This window comes from Gorilla gorilla, chromosome 5 (genome assembly GCF_029281585.2).
Source record: "Gorilla gorilla gorilla isolate KB3781 chromosome 5, NHGRI_mGorGor1-v2.1_pri, whole genome shotgun sequence".
NCBI classification, from domain to species: Eukaryota; Metazoa; Chordata; class Mammalia; order Primates; family Hominidae; genus Gorilla; species Gorilla gorilla.
This window is the reverse complement of record NC_073229.2, coordinates 130,229,845-130,237,335: the sequence shown is the minus strand read 5'-3', so window position 1 is coordinate 130,237,335 and position 7,491 is coordinate 130,229,845.

The window sequence follows — 7,491 nt, the reverse complement described above, 5'->3', positions numbered from 1 at the left end:
CAAACAGAGAATGTTCACAGCCCAAATTCGTAAAAAAGTTGCCTCTCTTCAACAAATTAGGGAGGGTAACATAATTTCCTTATGTGGGGAAAGAAAAATGCCTGTATGTCCTCTTTTCTTTGCAGATGACATGAAGCTGTCACTGTTTGTAGAGTTGAAAATGTCCCTTCTGAAGAGTGCACTGTGTGTTCAGGCAAGGATGCCCATCTCTTGACCCAGAACCCCAGCTCAGTACAGCTTGTGGTAACAACGTTCCCATGTATGACTGTGGATGGTAGAAGGAGAATTTAACCATGCTTTTGGAAAGTGCAGGAGTTACAGTGGGAGAGGTTTCTATAAATACAAATTTAAATGAATGGTTTACAAGATACTATAACTTATGTGAAAAGGAAGGAAGGAGAATATACATATTGCACACAGACAAACATACGTAAGGCTACACAAGAAGCTGAGAACAGTTGCTACTCTGAGGAGAACAGGGTGGGCCAGGCACGGTGGCTTATACCTGTAATCCCAGCACTTTGGGAGGCCAAGGCAGGTGGATCACCTGAGGTCAGGAGTTCGAAAACAGCCTGACCAACATGGTGAAACCCTGTCTCTACTAAAAATACAAAAATTGGCTGGGCGTCGTGGCATCCACCTGTAATCGCAGCTACCAGGGAGACTGAGGCAGGAGAATCGCTTGAACTCAGGAGGCAGAGGTTGCAGTGAGCCGAGATCACACCACTGCACTTCAGCCTGGGCAACAAGAGCAAAACTCCATTTCAAAAAAAAAAAAAGAACAGGGTGGCTGGAGTGTGTGTAGACTTTTCACTGTATACTGTATATCTGTTGGTACCTTTACAATTCTGAACAATGTGAGTATATTTACCTATGCAAAATAAATATAGATAAGTTATATATAAATTGCTTTGAATTTTTTAAAATAATAAGATGTTGCTGAAGATATTCTAAATTTTTACCAAATGTACATTTTTTTATTGTGGTTTAAAATATATAAAACAGAAATTTACCATTTTAATCATTTTAGAGCATACGACTCAGTAGTATTAATTACATTTACACTGTTATGCAACCATCACCACTATTCCCAAAACTTTTTCATCACTCAAAACAGAAACTCTGATCCTATTAAGCAATAACTCCCCATTCCTCCCTTTCCCCAGCCCCTGGTAACCTCTATTTTACCTTGTGTCTCTGATTCTGCCCTTTCTAGGTACCTCATAGAAGTGGAATCATACAGTATTTGAACTTTTGTGTCTGGCTTATTTTACTTAGCACAGTGTCTTCAGGGTTCATCCACATGTAGCATATATCAGCACTTCAGTCCTTTTTATGTCTTATATTGCATCTTGATTCTCCATTCTTCTGTTGAGGGACACACGGGTTGCTTCCACTATTGTGAATAATGCTGCTATGAACACTGGCATATAAGTATCTGAGTCCTTGTCAATTCTTTCGGGTGTATATCTAGTAGTAGAATTGCTGGGTAATATGGTAATTCTATATTTAGCTTTTTGAGAAAACCCAACATCATACATTTAAACATAGATATTACATTTACAGGAATTTATTCTAGGGAGGTAATGGAATGCAACCAGAGAATTATCCACTAAGTTTTTGACCATAAGCACTGTTTATAATATTGAAAAACTGGAAACAAGCCAAATGATTAACAATGTGGAATCGGTTAAATGTCTTATTTATGCAAGCAAATTCTATGAGGCTGTTTGTAATGGTGGTGAAGAGAATTGGCTCTGAGGTCATCCTGCCTGGGTTAAGATCTTGGCTCTACTATTTACATGCTGTCTGACTTTAGCCAAGTTAATTACCTTCCCTACATCTCTCATTCTTCATCAGCAAAATGGAGATAATAATAGCACTAAGTTCATTGGGAGATTGTGAAGACTAAATCACTTAATACACATGAAGCATCCGGAAAAGGGCCTGGCACACTATGTCCACAGGTATGGTTCAAATACTTTACCATAAGCAATATCATAATTTTATAATAAAGAACAGTGTTGCAGTAGATATGTAATGATGAAGAAAATACTCGGATCTGTAACTGACATTACTTACTGTAAAGCATTTTTGGTGGAAAATGTGTATATATGTATACCCACAGGAAAAAAAGACTAGAAACACATACACAAAATATTAATCAATTAGAACCAGGTGGTAGAAATGCTATTGATTTCTTTTCTGTATTTTTTCAAATCTTTAAGAATGAATATTACTTTTATAATTAGGAAAAAAGTTAGACAGGAAAGGAACAGAAGAATGCCCTTTCTGAATGTCTATTGTATTTTAAATTTGGATTCAAGAATCTTAAACATATTTTGTTGTACTATCTTTTGAAATGCTGGATTCTAAAATCCAACCTGCTCTGTGGGAGAATCATGAAGCAGAAAATTCTCCTTCACAAAACTGCCTACTTGATTAAAATCTTATTTTAAAAATCTTTATTAAAATCTGATAATCGTCTTTGAGGGTAAAGTTCTAAGACTGACTTGACCGAGCCCTCCTCACAGCTCACCCCGCTTCCATTTAAACATGATCAGCTAGCTCCTGTCCACCAGCATGATGAATTAAATGTATGACAGTTATGACAGGTGAGGAGTACATGGAGGGGCTTAACCAGCAGGGATAAGATAAAGCCCCCATTTAAGAACAAAGCCCCCACCAAAGCTTGCCTATTAATGACCACGCACAGAATCTCTTTATTTGTCCCATTTGGAAGGAGCAAGCGGAAACCATAGACAATGGGTGGTTAGGCAGGGCGGCTGTTTCTCCAAGGGCCTCCCAACCAACTAATTGAAAATCCTTGATTTTCTGCTAAACACATCTGAAAGACAGGCTCAGCTTCCATGGGCAAGGGCAAGGCTGCCTTTCAATGTTGTATTAATACAATAGACTTAAATTTACAGCTGGACTAAGTGGAATTACTGTATGTAAACCATAATATCTATCTGCAGGGATCCAGCTAAGCCCTAGAGAGACAAGTACAGCAGGACAAATCCAAGGAATTTTGGAAGTCAATCCATTAGGATTATGGGGCAGACCCCTGATTTTGGAAGTCATGGGTTCAATCCATGGAAGCAGGGAAGTCTCAATCTTCTTTTATCCTAACCTCTTATCTGAAGGCCTGCTGACCCAGTTTTTATTTAAAATAAACTGAGAAACTACAAATAACATAATCATTTTCTATATTTATATATTATTGGGCAGCCAGCCTAGTCCTGTATTACCTTTTGTGCAGTAATTAAAAACATACTAGTGTGCCAAAAGTGTAGCCCTTTTAATATATAATTACAATAACCTGAACATTACTGATACATGATAATGATACGCATAAGAAAAAGTGAACTGTTGATTACACTTTCCTCCTTCCAGACTTTTAACCAGTATACATTTCAGCTTATTAACAACACAAGATGCTATAAAAGAGCTAAATTATAGGATGCTCTCTGAAAATATACTGTCACCTAGGGCCTGGCTCTTATGGATTGGTTTGTGTAGGGGCAGGTCTAATCATAGTAGGTACTCAAGAAGTATTTGTTGAATAAATAATATATAAGATTGTGTGGTAGCACATGTCTGTAGTCCCAGCTACTTGGGAGGCTGAGGCAGGAGGATTGCTTGAGCCCAGGGGTTTGAGTCCAGCACCCGGGCAACATAGCAAGACCTGGTCTGTTTAAAAAAACAAAAAACTTGACAAAAAGAAACACTTGTTCAATAAATACATAAGATCAACAAAAAGACTAAAGCCACAGACCTCCTCTAGCCATCAAAACAGCCTCCAACTACCCCAGAGATCAGAATAAACCCATCCATGGCAGACCTCAGCCATTCCAGCAGTCTGTGCACAGTTAGTCACATGGACAACCAGTGTGGCTGGCAGAGGTCCTACTGAAGACCAGATAGACTAACAGCAGAGAGCATCATCTCTCTTCTACAGAAGAGGAAACGGTGATTCAGTTAAGCAACTGCCCCAAATTCAAAAAGCAATTCAGTGGCTGGGCTGAAAACCCCTCCAGAATCTGCAAACCTCTCAAGGCTCTTTCCAAGGCTCTGTGCTGTTCTCTGCTCCCACCCTATCCCCAGAAAGTCTCCTGATCAATGCTAGCTTTAATTCAGCATCTGTAAGGACTTTGGCCAAGCATGCATTCTTTCCTTCTCACCAAGGAGAACCAGCTCTGGAAACATCTGAAACATAAGGACCCAACTTATGCCTATACTGCCAGGAAAATCAGAGAGAGGATTTTCCTGCTATTAGAGGTCAAGATAAATTGAGGCTGGGCCGCACGCCCTCAGACGACAAGTACTCATTCTTGCACTGCTTCCTATCTCCTCTTTCACATAGGAGTAGAATTATTCTGGTGGTCCTCAAAACATCAGGTTTGAGTCATTTGGCAAATCCTCTTCAAGGCTCTTTTACTCATTGCAAAAACATCCACCTGTGTTTTAAACTGCCCAACAGTTTCCCCGCTGGCTAAGCATCTCACTGATCCTGAGTGATCACTGTGACTGCCCTGTGAACAGGCCTGGATTTCATCTGTCCGCAGCTCAACACCCAGAGAGGATATTTTACAGAAAAGCCAAACAGACATCGAGGCTAACTGCTTTTGGGCCTTATCTGAATGACAGTACTTAACTTTCACCACCTGGGCCAGGCCTTTGCAGAGGAAACAGTCACACTCAATTACTGTCTCTTTCTTCTAGACAACTACTGTTTAATCCTACCTCCAGCTGATATAAACTGGTGGAAAATACAATGCTATTTTTAGATGGGACAGTGATTTCTCCCTTTCATCTATGAAAAATGTACTTCCTCTTGCAATCGGGTCCATCCCAGATGCTGGATTTGGGGTAAAAATTTAATACTAGGGCATTATTACCCTTTGCAGAATGAGTGAGCTTTGAACTCTCTAAGCTAGTTTTAAATTCAAAGCTCTTCTCTATTCTGCACTCTGTTAAAACATGTAAGTAAACAGAATATAGGCTAAATCCCTACAAGCCACACTGACACAATGAAGATGAATAATTTGCTTTAAATAAGACTAGCATACAAGGGGAAATTAACCAAAATAACATTGCAAAAGCTTCTTGACACATTTCTGCCTTCTACCCTCCATGTCAGCTGTTCTCCTTGCCCCATCTTTTTAATCTCAAGCTAACAAATGATTTGGTCAAGAACTTGATTCAGCATGTCGTAAACTTAACATGGAATTTCCAGAATTGACTAATAAATATTTTGGGGATTGATCATAATGTATTTCTTTCCTATTTTTTTTAGAAATTATTTTTCAAGGAACTAGGAATTACTAAATTGACTCACTCTCTTTATATATGAAGGGATGCCCCAGAGAAAATATGTATCACACAGGGCAGGGAGTCACACCTAATTCCTGAATACCTGCAAATGAGGAGAAAACTTAGCCTGACATGTCAGCAATTCATGTTTTTGCTTTAAAATGTGACTTTTCATTATTTGGTAGGAGGAGGGGTGTGAGACATTTATAGGCAGGATACAATTAAGATCAAGAAAACTCTACTTGTGAAACCAGCATTAGACCATACTAGCTGCTGCTGAGATTATCTGCTCTACAGCCAAAATACAAAAGACTCCCAGTGCACATACTTGGTGTAGAAAGCAGCCTTTGAAAATCCAAGCTCATTATTTCCCCTGGTCTTTCTTGCCATTTGAAGAAGGATCTGGAAAGGAGGTGTTGAGTTAGTTTACATTGACCTTTGCGTGACCTGAAGGTAGAAGTTTTAAGAGCTGAGCAGTGGTCACAGTCAGGAAGCCCCAGGAAAACAACACAACGAAAGGACTAAATCTGCGGGGACCCACGAATCACCCCGTCATTCCTATTGCAGATAGAGGGCATCCCCTTCGCCCTTTGCTGGTAAGGGAATCCATCTATCTTCATTTAGGCGTTTTTGGGGGGTGGGAGGTGAAATGAGAGGGGACTGCCATTTCCTTTGACTCTCAAAAACAGAAACCAGCACTGATTATTCATTTACACTCCCATTCCTTCCCAACAAACCCTCCTATCAGCAACCAGAAGAGAACCAATATTCTCTGAACACATTAGTAGTCCTCCTGTTTAGTAACCAATTGTTGCAGGCTGAGCAGCAGCAAGCCAAAACTTAGTCAAAACCTATGATTCAAAATGGTGTGTGTGTTGGAGGAGGGGTAGGGAGTTATGTTGGAAAACGCTTTGAAAGCTATTCAAAACCTTTTCTATACAGGAATAACTCTTGTTAGAGCAATTTGCTATAAAGGACATTTCACTCTTAGAAAGGGCCAGGTGCAGCCAATATTTTTTGTATACATCCCACTAAAATTACTTTAGTAAGAGCCAGCTTCCTCCACATTCCCATCAACAACTGTGCAGAGGCATCTGGAGCACTGGAAATACATCTCAAATTATTTTGTATAAATCAGTGGAAAATCACTTTCAAGATATGAATTTTCATGTTATGGATTAGCCTCATGAAGGGATTACACATTTTCTTTCCCTATGAGAAGAAAAATTAAAATTTCACTTTTCCAAAGGACAAAGAAATAGAAAATTACCCTTAATATTTAGATCTTGAAGAATAAAAAGAAATACTGCACATGACAAAGATCTGTTCCCGTATAGTAAAAATGTATTTTTAAGATTCTATAGGCAGTTCCAAATTTAAATGATCAAGAACCTCTATAAATATCCTAAAAGAATTATCAAAACAAGCCATGTAGACAGTGGAGTCTAAAAGATTTTTTTACAATTTTTAATAGATACATCCCACTTGCTCTGCAACACTGATGAATGTATTCACAACCTCACTGACAGCTGTTTTTCCCCCACCCTTGCCTATACTGGCATTTTTCAGCTATTTTCATCTTTGCCAATCTGATAATCAAAATGGATCAACAGAATTAACTTTAGGATAGATCCTCTCCTGAATATATCTTGTAATGGTGCTTTAAAGTCTGTCACTTTACTTCTAGGCCTCCTGGATAGGTCTAAATTCTAACTCCATTAACTAAAGTAGAAATGATCATGGACGGGCCAGAGCTGAATTTGCCAGTTGGATATCATCAAAATCTCCCAATGCCTTGAAAATGCATGAAGACCTCTGCCCCTAATTAGCTGAAAGCCTTAAGCCCATCACTCAATGTCTCTAAGCTTCAATTTCCGTATTAAGACATTCAACTCAAATAAGAAATCACATGTCCTTACACTACAGTACTTGTTGCTGGGGTATAAGAGCCAAATTTGTTGAGGGTGGCCAAAATGAAGTAGAGGAACTCAGAATCTAATCACATACTGGAAAATATGTTTGAGATAACAATGAGCTATGGGACGTGATTATCATGCCCACTGCAGATGAATTCGGCCAGAAGGAAAACCAGGGACATCCTGGCAGGCGTGTAACTCTTTAGCCAGGTGTTTAAGGACAAGGCAGAGCTGAACTGCTGGAAGGCACTCAGTCCGG